The sequence below is a fragment of the Arachis hypogaea genome, chromosome 11 (genome assembly GCF_003086295.3).
Source record: "Arachis hypogaea cultivar Tifrunner chromosome 11, arahy.Tifrunner.gnm2.J5K5, whole genome shotgun sequence".
Taxonomy (NCBI): domain Eukaryota; kingdom Viridiplantae; phylum Streptophyta; class Magnoliopsida; order Fabales; family Fabaceae; genus Arachis; species Arachis hypogaea.
In genome coordinates, this window is record NC_092046.1 from 63,927,340 (window position 1) to 63,942,460 (window position 15,121).

Consider the following 15,121-nt stretch of genomic DNA (forward strand, 5'->3'; position numbering starts at 1 on the left):
GTAAAGAATACAAATATTTTAAAAGAAAAATAAATTAAAATAAGAAATCTGCACAAGTTAATCTTTCTCAATCTAATCCAAAAATTCTCAATTAAAAATGAAACTAACTAAACCCAATCATAGATGATGACAAGTCATCTTATGCTAGATTTTCAAGCATTTTTCACTTGTTTCATTAGGTTTTATGCACTTTCTTGCATTGTAAGTAAGTGGTTTGGAGTGGAATTGCATGGTTTTGTTAAATCAATCAACCATCCTTTATTTGACACTAAATCATGAGGTTTAAGCTAAAATTAATTGGTTTTTGAATGATTTATAAACCTTGTGAATTTGGTGATACTTTGATTGGTTGTTTTGATTAATTATAGGTGAAGAAAAGAAGAAAACAAGAAAGTGTGGCTTAGGAAGCGTAGCTAAAGGAAGAAAAGTGTGGCACAACAAAGGAAAGAAAGCATAGCGCTCTATCAAAGAGCTCAGTGCTCTCCACGAGAGCGCTACTCAAGGCCAAGGAAGCAAAGGAAAAGCATAGTGCTCGGTTAACGCCAGCAAATTTATCGGGCTCCATTCCAATTTAATTCAAGGTGAAATGTTTGCTAGTAGAGACCCCAAGGATCGAACCCACGAGCCAAGGGACCAAGGGAAGTACTCCTTGCAAGGAAAATAAGCCAAAATTGGCTAAAATGCAATCATGGAGGTTCGAACCAAGGAGCAAGAGGAGCGTTAGCCTTGTTTCCTTCACAAAGAAAATGGGCGCCCAAATGCCTCCACTAAGGCTCGAAGCTGGGACCCCGTGACAACCAAAGAGCGCTCAGCTCTCCACACTCACCGAGCAATGCTTGACAAGGCTGGGAGGGCAACATTGACACGGTCCAAGGAGCTTGTCACGCAAGGGAGGCAGTGCCAAGGGAGTTTGGTACGCAACACACAAGCAACATGGATGCTGGGCTCTCATGGATAACCGAGTGCTACCCTGATTGCTGCCCAAAGGAGCATTGGCACGCAACAAAACAAGGCAAGGCCAAAGCCTAGGGAGAGCTGCGCTCACTCCACCAACCGAGCTTGACCCTGGGAGTGGACCATGATTTAAAATTCAACCAAAATTTCATTTAAAATCAATTCTTCACCAAATTAAAAATCCCACTCCAAATTCTAAAATCCAAAAATAGGAAGTGTATAAATAGAAGTTAGTTTGATTTAGAGAGGACCTTTTACTGACTTTTGAATTTTCAATTTTATTTTCCAGCTTTGGGGGTTTGGGAATTGAGAGAGAAGTAAATTATCTTGCTCTTTGTTCCTACTTCTACTCTCTTCATTTTTAGTTTTGAATCTTGGATTGAAAATTGAAGGAATTCTGTTTCATTCTTGATCTAAGATTTCTTTTGTTTACTTTCTGTATAATTTCAAGAAATTGTGATTTGGATCTAAGTTTCCTTTACTGCTTTAATCTTTTACTTCTTCTGCAATTGTTCTCTGTTGGATCAAGAAAGGAATTGAGATCTAGACTTATTATCTAGTCTCCTTCAACCCCTGAGATCTTCAATTTCTCTTTTAGTTAATGCAATTGAATTACATTTACTTTCTGTTTTGCTTCTTCAAGCTATTCTACTTGTCTGTTTAGATCTGCTGCTCTTTAATTCATCTTTTACTTCTCTGTTGAATGTCATTTACTTTCTCTTGTTTAATCTCTGAAATCACAACTCCCTAAGCCCTTTATGATTCAAGCAATTTACATTTCTTGCACTCTAAGCTTCAACTATTTACATTTCTTGCAATCTAAGTTTCTGTCATTTACATTACCTGCACTTTAAGATTCAGCTCCTTTACTTCTTTTGTCCTTTAATTTACAGTCAATTACCCCTCTCCCTTTAAATTTCATGCAATTTAGCTTCTGTTGAATACAAATCACTCAAATCAAAACTTGTTTGCTTGACTAAATCAACCACCTAACTAAAATTGCTCAATCCTTCAATCCCTGTGGGATCGACCTCACTCACGTGAGTTATTATTACTTGATGCGACCCGATACACTTGCCGGTAAGTTTTGTGTTGGATCAATTTCCACACATCAATAGACAAGGGTTAAAATGTAGAGGCTGACTTACCAGAAGGAAGAGCTGCCAACGACGAAGAGGCTGACGACGACAATGAAGAACGATCTTGCTAGAGGCGAAAAACGAGACCGGACTTCAACGATTCTATCTCTGATGATCTTGATGGATGGAAACACGATGAATACGATGATGCTTCTACCTCTGCGGAAGACGATTCGGCCTCTGATGGAGACGATTTTCCTTTGACGTGATAAAGATGGCACGCATCTGCCTCTGTCGCGACGATTCTCCTCGAGCTGGGTGTCAGGTGCGCGACGACGGTTTTACGGTGACCTTGAGATGTTGCCCCTCCTGGTTGTCCTTTCACTAGACCTGGGGAAGATGAAGAAGAGCTTTTTTTTACATTTTTGGTTTTTTTATATGTGTTTCGTTTTTTTGTTTTTTTTTTTATGAGTGGCCATGAAAAATTAGGGTTCTTGAGGATCAACTAGATGAATAATCAAATGTATTTCTGTTTTATTTTTGTAAATTATTTGAATTTAAATGTATAAATTTAAAGTTAGTTGTTTTACAATTTAATTAATTTAAAAGCGTAATTTTGTCTAACATAAAAAAAAGGTATTTAAGTATTTTTTATAAAATTAAATAATAAATATTTTTATTTTTGTTAAAATATAAGAATATTTTAGTAAAAAAATGATATGATATATATTTAAAAAAAATTTAAATATTGACGTGAAAAATATAATTTACGTGTTGTGTTTTAATTTGTTTACGTTTTAATTTGTTCACGTTTATTGGTTTATGTATATTATATGTATCAATTTATCATCGTATTAAAGTAAACACCAATATGTTTTTCTTTTTTTGCCTTGTCTTCTTTCTTGAGCTTTGGACAGTTGCTCTTGAAGTAACCTGTCTCTTTGCAATGATGACATATGACTTTACTTAGATGCTTCTTTTGCTCCTTTGAACTTGATCCCTTATACTTGCCTTTACTCCTCATTAGCTTTCTCAATCTCCTAGCAAAAAAAAAATTCATCATCCGAAACATTATCATTGGAATCATCATCCAATGATTTAACTTTTGATTTTAGGGCCACTCCTTTTTTTTTTGTGTCTTGCCTGGTGTGTATGGTTTCATATGCTAGAAGTTTGCCTCTCAACTCATCATAGGTTGAAGAGCTTAGGTTGTTGCTCTCGGCCACCACAGTAGTTTTAGTTTTCCACTCTTTTTATAGGCATCTAAGGACTTTTCTCATAAATCTTTGTTCAGTGTGGGTCATACCCATAGCATCCAAGCTATTTATGATGATTGAGAACCTCTTAAACATTTCATCAATGGTTTCTTCATCCTTCATGAAAAATATTTTATACTCTTTTCGCACCATATCAATCCTTATTTCTTTGACTTGTTTGGTACCTTCATTTGTGATTTGGAGTTTATCCCAAATCTCCTTTGCCGTCTTGCATCTAGATACTTTCCGATACTCTTCGAAGCTGATAGCACGGTGCATCAAGTTAATGGCTTTTGCATTTAACTCCATGTAACACCCTAAGTTATATCCTATCTTTGAGGGTCTTTAAATAAGATGGCACACTTGATAGAGAAAGAGACTGAACTTAATCGTTACGCAAGGAAGGGAGGAAGTACGTGTGAAGAGGAAAACAAGTAGTACTAAAACGATGATAAATATGAAATAATAAACTTATCCATGAGTACGGTTCAAAATAAAATGCTTAGAGGTAATTAAACAAAGAAAAGAAACTAATACGTCCTAACTAATTTCGTTGGAGAGGCTCCCATACTTGTGTCCTATCCTATCCTTGGTCAGGACCCTTCAGTTATTCACGTATCGAGGTATCAGTGGTTTTCCTCCAACACCTTTTCGCGCAGTGAAGATCTGGTTTCGTTGTGTGGGATGAACTAGGACTCGATGGGCAGCTGGGATTCTCCTTCCACGAACTCTCGACCTAAGTAGATAGTTTGGAGTACGGTAGTAGTGGTCGTAACTACCCACGCGTGCTTCGAGGGGTCACACTCAGAAGTTACCTTCGGGGGGCACTGCCTCGTCTCTATCCGCTGTGCCATGTTCCTCTGGAGACAGTATGGGAAAAGAAAAAGGGATGAGAACCTAACGTCTCAGTAGGAGTGCTATGCAACACCTCCATATCTATCTCCAACCCACGTGCGGGATTTTAAAAGAAAGTCGTACGATATGGCATGTAATATGAACCTCTTGTAAAGCGTAAAACATATAGGTAAAAAGGAAAGAACAAAGAAAGAGAATAGAAGGATAACATCTTAAGTAACATCAACATAATCATAAATATATCTTAAAAAAAATATAATCAAACTTTTCATTCATGCTTTCTCCTTTCTTAACTTATAACTTTTATGAAAGGTATTGAGCTCAAACCAGTATAAAAGGTGGGAGTCCCCTTCCCTTACCGAAGGTTCTTATCCCAAACGTTTTGGCGATCACCTTCCCTTACCGAAGGTTCATCTCGATCGATCACCTTCCCTTACCAAAGGATCATTCTCTCAGTTTAATTTACAATTAGGTTTTGTTTAACCATACACGAGAGGAAAATCATATAAGAAGAGATAATGCAAGAAAAGGGACAATTATGATGATAAAGGGATATATGAAAAACATGAGACTCTGGCATATGTATGAATTTTCTAATTAAAAGATCTTGGTAGTATAATAGCATGGATTGAAAGATGTCATATCAAAGTACAAGAAATAGGGCATTTTAAATAATTGCACAAAATATTAAAGAAGTTATGTATTCTCGATCCTAAGGGAATAATATAATGGTGCAAACGATCATATACATAATAAGAATAAGGTATATTAAATATTTGAATAACATATTGAGAAAACATGTACTCTTGACTTTAAAGGAGTATTAATAACATAATGATATAAGAGGTCACATAGATGCACATAATAGAATAGGATATATTAAATATTTGAATAAAATATTGAAAAAGCATGTACTCTTGATTTTAAAGGAGTAATAATAACATAATGATATAAGAGGTCACATAGATGCATATAATAGAATAGGGTATATTAAATATTTGAATAAAATATTATAAGAAAGTATGTACTATTGACCTTAAATGAGTAATAATAATATAATGATATAAGAGATCACATATATAGATATAATAGAATATGGTATGTTGAACAAGACATTATAAGAAGGCATGTACTCTCGGCCCTAAAGGAATATTAATAATATAATAATATAAGAGAGCACATAATAAAATGGCGTATATTAAATAGCTGAATAAGCATTTTAAAAAGGCATGTACTCTCGACCCTAAGGGAATATTAACAATATAATCATATGAAAGAGCACAAAAATGGGTATAGTAAATAATTGAATGAATATCATAAGGAGACATGTACTAATGATTTAAGAAGACATGAATAACATGATGGACAGACATGATCAACATGGATAAAGGATGAGTGAAAAATAATTAATGCCATGATAACATTCGTGAATGGAAGAAAATAAAAATGGAACATAACACATGCCAAGCATTAAAAAAACATAATCCCCTACTATTTTTTTTCTAACGCTTCTTTGAGCTTGCCTCTTGTATTTGCACACAGAATATATTTTGTAGAGAGATAAGGGAGAGGTTTTGGTATTTTAGAGAAGTGATTTTCTACCTATAGGTGCACCCCTATTTATATTCATTTGGGGATAGGGTGGTTGGGATAATTTTAATTTCAAATCGAGGGTGGTTACTAGATTCCTATCCATAAATTTAAAATTCTAAGCCTATCTCCTAACTAATTTTCAAATTTCAAATTTAATTTTGTTTATAGAAGGGTGGTTGTTACATTATCACCCCCATAAAAAAAAAGAATTTGTCCCCAAATTCTACATCCTAATTCAGTCGATAAAGGTCATTAGTAGGATGCATAGTGATTTGGACATGGGTTAGCTAATCTTACTAGTAGCGGAGAGAGATATGAACAAAAGAGAAGCACCAGTATCATCTAGGATGGTTAAAGGATTCCATTAATTGTGCATTTACCCTCGATTCGATCTTCTGACTCGTGGACTTCCTCGCTGCTGAGGGCAAAGACTCGCCCTTGACGCTGTGGTGGATTGGCAGGGGGTGGGAGAACTGCTGGCCATTTTCTGGCGATATGCCCCGGCTGAAAATACCGGAAACAGACATTTTGTCCGGCAAGGCACCTACCCCTATGTTGCTTCCTACATGAAGCACACTCCTTGAGTTCGGTGGTCTTTGGTGAGGCATCAGTGGGAGGTTTTTGGCGATCCGTGCCCTGTTGAGGTTGCCTCCCTGTAGGTTTCTCAAGAAAGGCCTTCTTCTACGGCGGCTGCTGAGATGATTCTTGATTCAGTTGGCTTTTCTTGAAAGCCTCGCTTCTTTCCGACGCTAGTTTTTTGGTACATTCTTCGATCACTTGGCACTTGCTAACGAGGGAGGAGAACTCCCGGATTTCCAGTGGGGCTATAGCGGTTAGGACTTCTGCCTTGAGCCCTCCTTGATACTTCATACACTTCCACTTTTCATCTGGATTAGCCTTATACATGGCGGAAAATTTGCAGAGTCTCTCGAACTTCTCTGTGTACTCTGCAATACTCATCCTATCTTGCCTCAGCTGAAGAAACTCCATCTCCTTGGACTCTCGAACAGAAAGGGGAAAGTACTTCTTGTAGAAAGCTTCTTTGAAGGTGGCCCAACTGATATTTGTTCTCGCATCCTCCAACAACCATCTTGCTCCATCCCACTAGAACTCGGCATCAGCTTTGAGCATGAAGGTAGCGTAGCTCACTTGCTGCTCCTCAATGCACGGAAAAATTGTGAATACCTTTTCCATTTCAGTCAGCCATTCTTCTGCCATATCAGGGTCGAGGGCTCCACGGAACTCAGGCGGACCAATCTTCTTGAAGTCAGCAAAAGTTGTACGGGTCTGTCGCACCTCCAGCTTGGGAATATTGGGATCCTTGTCCCCAGTGGAAAGTTGTTAGGCCATCAGAGTGGTGGCTTGGGCCTGCTCCTTCATTGCCTTGGCCATCTCCTTCATGTGCTTTGCTAGGTTTGATGAGCTCGAGCTCGAGCCACGTGGGCGTCCACGGCTTGCCATAGGTCCCTTGTTTATGGATAACCATAGGAAGAAGTTTTATTAGCCATACCTCCTGAGACAGAATCCCTAGGATCGACTTTGCTCTGATACCATTAATGTAACACCCTAAGTTATATCCTATCTTTGAGGGTCTTTAAATAAGATGGCACACTCGATAGAGAAAGAGATTGAACTTAATCGTTACGCAAGGAAGGGAGGAAGTACGTGTGAAGAGGAAAACAAGTAGTACTAAAACGATGATAAATATGAAATAATAAACTTATCCATGAGTACGGTTCAAAATAAAATGCTTAGAGGTAATTAAACAAAGAAAAGAAACTAATACGTCCTAACTAATTTCGTTGGAGAGGCTCCCATACTTGTGTCATATCCTATCCTTGGTCAGGACCCTTCAGTTATTCACGTATCGAGGTATCAGTGGTTTTCCTCCAACACCTTTTCGCGCAGTGAAGATCTGGTTTTGTTGTGTGGGATGAACTAGGACTCGATGGGCAGCTGGGATTCTCCTTCCACGAACTCTCGACCTAAGTAGATAGTTTGGAGTACGGTAGTAGTGGTCGTAACTACCCACGCGTGCTTCGAGGGGTCACACTCAGAAGTTACCTTCGGGGGGCACTGCCTCGTCTCTATCCGCTGTGCCATGTTCCTCTGGAGACAGTATGGGAAAAGAAAAAGGGATGAGAACCTAACGTCTCAGTAGGAGTGCTATGCAACACCTCCATATCTATCTCCAACCCACGTGCGGGATTTTAAAAGAAAGTCGTACGATATGGCATGTAATATGAACCTCTTGTAAAGCGTAAAACATATAGGTAAAAAGGAAAGAACAAAGAAAGAGAATAGAAGGATAACATCTTAAGTAACATCAACATAATCATAAATATATCTTAAAAAAACATAATCAAACTTTTCATTCATGTTTTCTCCTTTCTTAACTTATAACTTTTATGAAAGGTATTGAGCTCAAATCGGTATAAAAGGTGGGAGTCTCATTCCCTTACCAAAGGATCATATCGATATCTTGTCTTTAGGGGTCACCTTCCCTTACCGAAGGATCATTCCCTCAGTTTAATTTACAATTAGGTTTTGTTTAACCATACACGAGAGGAAAATCATATAAGAAGAGATCCTGCAAGAAAAGGGACAATTATGATGATAAAGGGATATATGAAAAACATGAGACTCTGGCATATGTATGAATTTTCTAATTAAAAGATCTTGGTAGTATAATAACATGGATTGAAAAATGTCATATCAAAGTACAGGAAATAGGGCATTTTAAATAATTGCACAAAATATTAAAGAAGTTATGTATTCTCGATCCTAAGGGAATAATATAATGGTGCAAACGATCATATACATAATAAGAATAGGGTATATTAAATATTTGAATAACATATTGAGAAAACATGTACTCTTGACTTTAAAGGAGTATTAATAACATAATGATATAAGAGGTCACATAGATGCACATAATAGAATAGGATATATTAAATATTTGAATAAAATATTGAAAAAGCATGTACTCTTGATTTTAAAGGAGTAATAATAACATAATGATATAAGAGGTCATATAGATGCATATAATAGAATAGGGTATATTAAATATTTGAATAAAATATTATAAGAAAGTATGTACTATTCACCTTAAATGAGTAATAATAATATAATGATATAAGAGATCATATATATGGATATAATAGAATATGGTATGTTGAACAAGACATTATAAGAAGGCATGTACTCTCGGCCCTAAGGGAATATTAATAATATAATAATATAAGAGAGCACATAATAAAATGGCATATATTAAATAGCTGAATAAGCATTTTAAGAAGGCATGTACTCTTGACCCTAAGGGAATATTAACAATATAATCATATGAAAGAGCACAAAAATGGGTATAGTAAATAATTGAATGAATATCATAAGGAGACATGTACTAATGATTTAAGAAGACATGAATAACATGATGGACAGACATGATCAACATGGATAAAGGATGAGTGAAAATTAATTAATGCCATGATAACATTCGTGAATGGAAGAAAATAAAAATGGAACATAACACATGCCAAGCATTAAAAAAACATAATTCCCTACTCTTTTTTTTTCTAACGCTTCTTTGAGCTTGCTTCTTGTATTTGCACACAGAATATATTTTGTAGAGAGAGAAGGGAGAGGTTTTGGTATTTTAGAGAAGTGATTTTCTACCTATAGGTGCACCCCTATTTATATTCATTTGGGGATAGGGTGGTTGGGATAATTTTAATTTCAAACCGAGGGTGGTTACTAGATTTCTATCCATAAATTTAAAATTTTTCTAAGCCTATCTCCTAACTGATTTTCAAATTTCAAATTTAATTTTGTTTCTAGAAGGGTGGTTGTTACACTCCACCTTCTTCTTGTCATCAATATTCCATTTGTCCTCTTCTTTTGGAGTCACTACTCCTTCAACACTTGTCTTGGTAGGAACTTGAGGACCATTTACAATGATCTTCTATATGTTCTAGTCAATGGATTGAACATAGATCCGCATCCTTTCCTTCCAGTAGGCATAGTTCTTCTCAAAAAAAGGCCTGTTGTTTGACTGACACTCTGTTAGAGTGTAGACCACTACATAGCACCCAAGTTGTTAGTCATTGGACCTTTCCTCCAAGTTGTAAAGTTTGATTCTTGAGACCTAGTTTTTGATACCAATTGAAGGTTCTTGATGGCTTAGAGAAGGGGGTTGAATCTATGGCTTTCTTTTAAACTTAATTAATTGTTCCCAACACTAGAAATTGAAACTTAACTTCTGTTTTGTCTGCGAGATGAATTATGCAGGAGATCATTTTATTTTATCTCATAAATATCGTGAAAAATAGAATCAGAACAGAGAGAAAGAAGATGACATAGCCATGTATCCTGGTTCAGTTGCCTCGTGCAATACAACTTACATCCAATCTCCACCACAACAGTAGTGAAAGTTTCACTATCATATTAAATATTACATACACCAATTCCTTAGGATTCACCCTAATCATATCTGAGACAAATCAAGCTTCAACCTAAACTTGACTTGGCCAGGCAACTTCCTAAACTCTCAACACACTAAGTGATTATCCAACTTAATAAGGGATACAACTTAGACATCAGAAACAAAATAGAAATACAATCAAAGGAGATCTGAAATAAAGGTATCTCTCGCATTCTTTTTTCTCAATGACTTTTTTTTTTAAATGCCTCTCTTTTATGCCATTTACTACTTAATATAAACAAAGAAAGATACAATATTAAAATAGAATACTCAATGATAAACCATGAAGGAGATGATGTTTAATAGTCTTGACGCTATAAGATGAACCAGATTTAGCACTTTCTGATGAAGCTCTCTATATATCTTGGCAAAATATTTTTTGATATAAAGACACTATCCAAAACGTTGAACCCTTACAAGAAAGCTCTCAATGAAACTCAAATTCTGGTTCTCTCCTTGAGGAGAAATAAAGATTATGTTCCTGCTGTTTATATGAGCTCTGTTTCCTCAACTAAAGTTTGCTTCACAAGTCAAGTTCTTGAATCTTGAACCAATTGAGATCTTACCTCTTTTTTCTTTAATCAGCCCCAAAAATCAAGAATTTGAATTCAGAAATAAGTAATGTTGTGAAGGATGAATAGCGGTAGTTTTATGAATCTTTGATTCTTCAATGGATTTGTCACATCCAAGTCCTTAATCTTGTGTTTTAGCTCCAAAAAATAATTTTAACCATTGATTCACAGCAGAAAAAAATAGCCATCACTTTTTTTATATTATCCAAAATAGTGGTGAAAAAAAAAAAGAAAAAACAGCAAACAATTGAATTACATATTAATAGAAATAAATTACTTTTTCTTTAATTGTGCTTAACTTATTTTTGTTGATCTTGATTTGACATGACTTCCTTGATTAGCTTTTTCTTTTTTCCTCTTTGGTGTTAGAATGAAAAAATAAAACTCCTTTTTTTTCTTTTTTTGGTCAGAACTCCTTTTTTTTCTGTGTATTAGCTGAAGACACCAAAGTTCCACCATCATCTATTTGCTTCTTCTCTTCCTGAAGACAATAGACTGGACTAGTGGTTTAGTTCATTGTGCTGTGATTTTGGTTTGGGCTGCATACTAATATTTTTTACTTGAGCCTACATCACTAAATAACACATCAAAAACACACTTGAATTATCAACTCAAATAATACTATATTTATCATCATCAAAATGTTTTTATTTGTTTGTTAAACTCAACGATAATTTATCTTAAGTACTAATTAGCGTCTCATTCGAAAGTTTCTCTTGAAAGTACCTATGCCAAGTGTCAACCAAACCTTGTTGGTCAACTCTAAACCACCCTTAGCCATGCGTGGATTCCTTAGCCACAAGAGACCCAGCCTAACACTAAAGAGTAAACAATTACAATCATATAACAGTAATATATTTTTATAAAGTGTTAGTTAATATTAACTCTCTAATATTTCTCATCGAAGTTTTGTAACTTAGAAACGTGTGTGAAACTTTGTGTTACTAATTATACTTAATAATCTTCATATTATCATTTTTTCATATTTCTTAATATAATAAACAGTAGAAACTACTAAATAAAATTAGTGTGATAACGTACTTATCACAATAGCTTGCGCAGATGTCAACAGTCATATCTTCATATATCCATGGGAGGTTTGAATTTTCAGTCACTTGAAAACGAGTGACGAAACCATTTATAAATCACATAATAATAAAATCAAGAGAAAAAGAAATACAAATTTAAAACAATAAATAAATATATAAGAAGAAGAATATGTCATGGGATATACCAAAAGACCAAGATTTTGTTGCCATTTTTCTATAGGCTAAACAAGGCATCTCTACCCTAGCCTCCACAGGATTAGAACCCTTTTCCACAGTGTTCCTCGGTGGCCCATCTCCAAAACACAGCTGAGAAACATTTATATATGCAAAGAGAAAGCTGATTAGAATCTCTAACATTGATTATTGGGGTAAGAATTTGATGAGGTCCTTTCTTTTCATAGAAATTAGAAAGCCTCATTCTTATAGCTTCCATGGAATGAGTTCAAAGCATATCCTTTAGCATATGCTGCTTCTTTGGTTCATATATAAATGCTTCTTGTAGCTATGTCACTTGCATCAAGAAGCCGGCTGTGTTTAAGAACTACTAAGCAAATCGGCTGCGGGGCAACTCTCCTTTGGCAAAATTCATCATTAGACAATGAGTCATCGAGTTTTTGCCAAAGGAGAGTTGCCCTGCAACTGATTATCTCGCTTAATTATTGGAATCTTTGTGACATCCGGATTACAGATGTGAGCAAAGGTTAGCATCCCAATCCAAAGTCCTATAAATGCACATATAGTTTCTGCTTTATTAATTTCTTAGTTATTGGTGAGTAAGTATATATGGGTGTTTGTGTTCAAATGCATGTTTATTGCAGTGACATTATATATGTACGAAGCTAATAGTTCTAACTGATGAGATATTTACTGTTACAGAATGTGCCATGAATTATTTATACGTACCAAGAAAATAAGATAGAAGACAACAAAGTATATGTTTTCGCGTTAAAAAAGATAGAAGACAACAAAGTATGTTAAGATGACGGATGAAATTGGAGTTGGAAAATGCATCAAAGAAGACATAGTTACGTTGTGGATTATCTATTCCACTTTCATCTGTTTTGTTTTAGTAAAATTTGTTTTGGTTTTAGATGTTCATTTGAATATTTAAAAAATTTAATTAATATTAGCTTATAATAGTTAGTTCCTAATTAGACTCAATTATTTAATATACTAGTATGCATGTCTACCTAAATTTGTTGCATCTAAATAATTCTTGTTTAACGCATTTGAATTTGAAGGCAAGCGAACATCTGATGAGGAGAATGTTGTACTTGCCTCCTCTCTTGACTTTTAAGTTTATCTCTCTACATTCCAACTAGGATTATTTTGAAACTATAAGATCCAAATCAAACAGTTTTTTTTTTTTATTCCCAAACACATCCATAATATTTAGCTTTTTACCTATTTTATTTCGGAATCACACCCTTATTTTATTACTTCCCTTCAAAGTCCAGCTTGTAATATTTTATGATGAATGAATGATATCAGCCTTTGATAAATAAAATAAAACAAAATAAACATGCTTGTTGTTCTGCAAATCATCTAAAATTGGTGTAGTTGGGCTTAAATGTAAGGTCTAAATTCTTTTTGATGAAAGTTTTGATGTCTTTTTTAGCAAAGTGAAACTATTCAAAGTCTTTGAGTGAAAATGGATGATATCTACAAAAAATTCTGATATTTAAGTCAGAAAGAATTTTGAAAAGATTTTTTTTTTTTGAATTAAAATTTAAAAATATATGTGTATGATAGAGTATTTTTATAAATGGAGTGATGGCCTAATTATCACTTTGTAACTCTCCCACCACCTATAAAAATGGATAGTTATTTCTCTTATGTTTTATAGTTTGTTGTGTTTCCATATTTTTTAAATAGTAGGCAAGAATTTAGACACGCACGTTGGTGCAGTTGGGATCCTTTTCTCATCGCCAAGTCAGGTCGGATAAGTGATCAAGGAACCACACTTTCACTTAAGTCAAACAATCTGGTCATGTGGATCTTTTAGACTCTTTTGAATTTTGTAGATTAGACTTTTATTTTGATTCTGACTCTAATATTGAACCACGGTATGAACACTTGCATATACTGATATGTATACATCTCAAATCTTTAAGAATTATTTAAAAAATTATTACCGTTGGTTAGTATTACAAATCTGCATGGTTTTAGTTCCTTTGCATAACCTTTCTCCAAATATTCCTTTTTATAGAATAAATATGTACAACAATAACCAACTTGAGTTGATCGAGTGATTAGCTCATTCGTTCGTTTAAGCAAGTATTGGAGGTTTGAATCTTATTTTGTATATGTAGTAATTTATTGACGATAAACACTTAAATAGAGTTCAGATTCGCAATATTTAATTCTTGACTTATCGAGTTGAAAGATAATAAAAATATTTAACTAAAATTTTAGATTCAAATTTTTGAAATATAAAAATATATTTTCTATATATAAATTATATATAATGAAAACTATTTTAAAAAAACTTCGTACACTAAATTTCTTTGCATATTTCTTTTATATATATATTGGGATTAAACTTTTTAAAGTGAGATAGATATTAGTAAAATGAGAAAGTAAGTATCTATTAATAATAATTATCATTACATTAAAATAATAAAATTCACATATGATGTAAATTATAAAATCAATAATAGTTAAATTCTTAGATTTTTTTTACTTTAGATATTATTTTATTTATCGGTAAATAATAGTCAAGCTATCAAGTTTGAACATGTCATTTGAGTTAACTTAATTATTTCATGCTTTAGTAACAAACTACTATACTACTACTCAAATCAAGGAGTTGACAAGTTGACTAACTAAATTCAGTTTAACATGATCATCTATGGAAGTCTTGTAGACATTTCTTCTTACAAAGTGCTTTTATTTATTTACTTTAAAGTAATGCGAAATATGTAGCATCAAAAGTTGAGATGGCCGAGTTGGTCTAAGGCGCCAGATTAAGGTTCTGGTCCGAAAGGGCGTGGGTTCAAATCCCACTCTCAACATTTTCTTTTATTTTGTTTTCTATGATTTATAACAACTTGTTTCGGCCATTCAAGTACATCTCAGTTACAAGGAATCATATAACAAGCAATAGTAATATGGATAGACAAAATCAAATAATATACTAGAAATAATTAAAATTTACAATATTCACTTATATACAATAATGTAAATTCACTTATATACAATAACCAATAACAAGTGTACATTTGCAATTCTCCGACAATGACGCTAAAAATTTGATGGAGGAAAATTATCGGTTAGAAATTTT

General features: G+C 34.2%; 1 non-coding gene across 1 annotated transcript; it reads left to right on the forward strand.

The window, feature by feature from the left end:
- The first annotated feature begins 14,771 nt into the window (after positions 1 to 14,771).
- Positions 14,772 to 14,852, forward strand: TRNAL-AAG (transfer RNA leucine (anticodon AAG)). Its single transcript has one exon. It is a non-coding gene; the product is annotated as a tRNA-Leu (tRNA).
- The last annotated feature ends 269 nt before the right edge of the window (positions 14,853 to 15,121 follow it).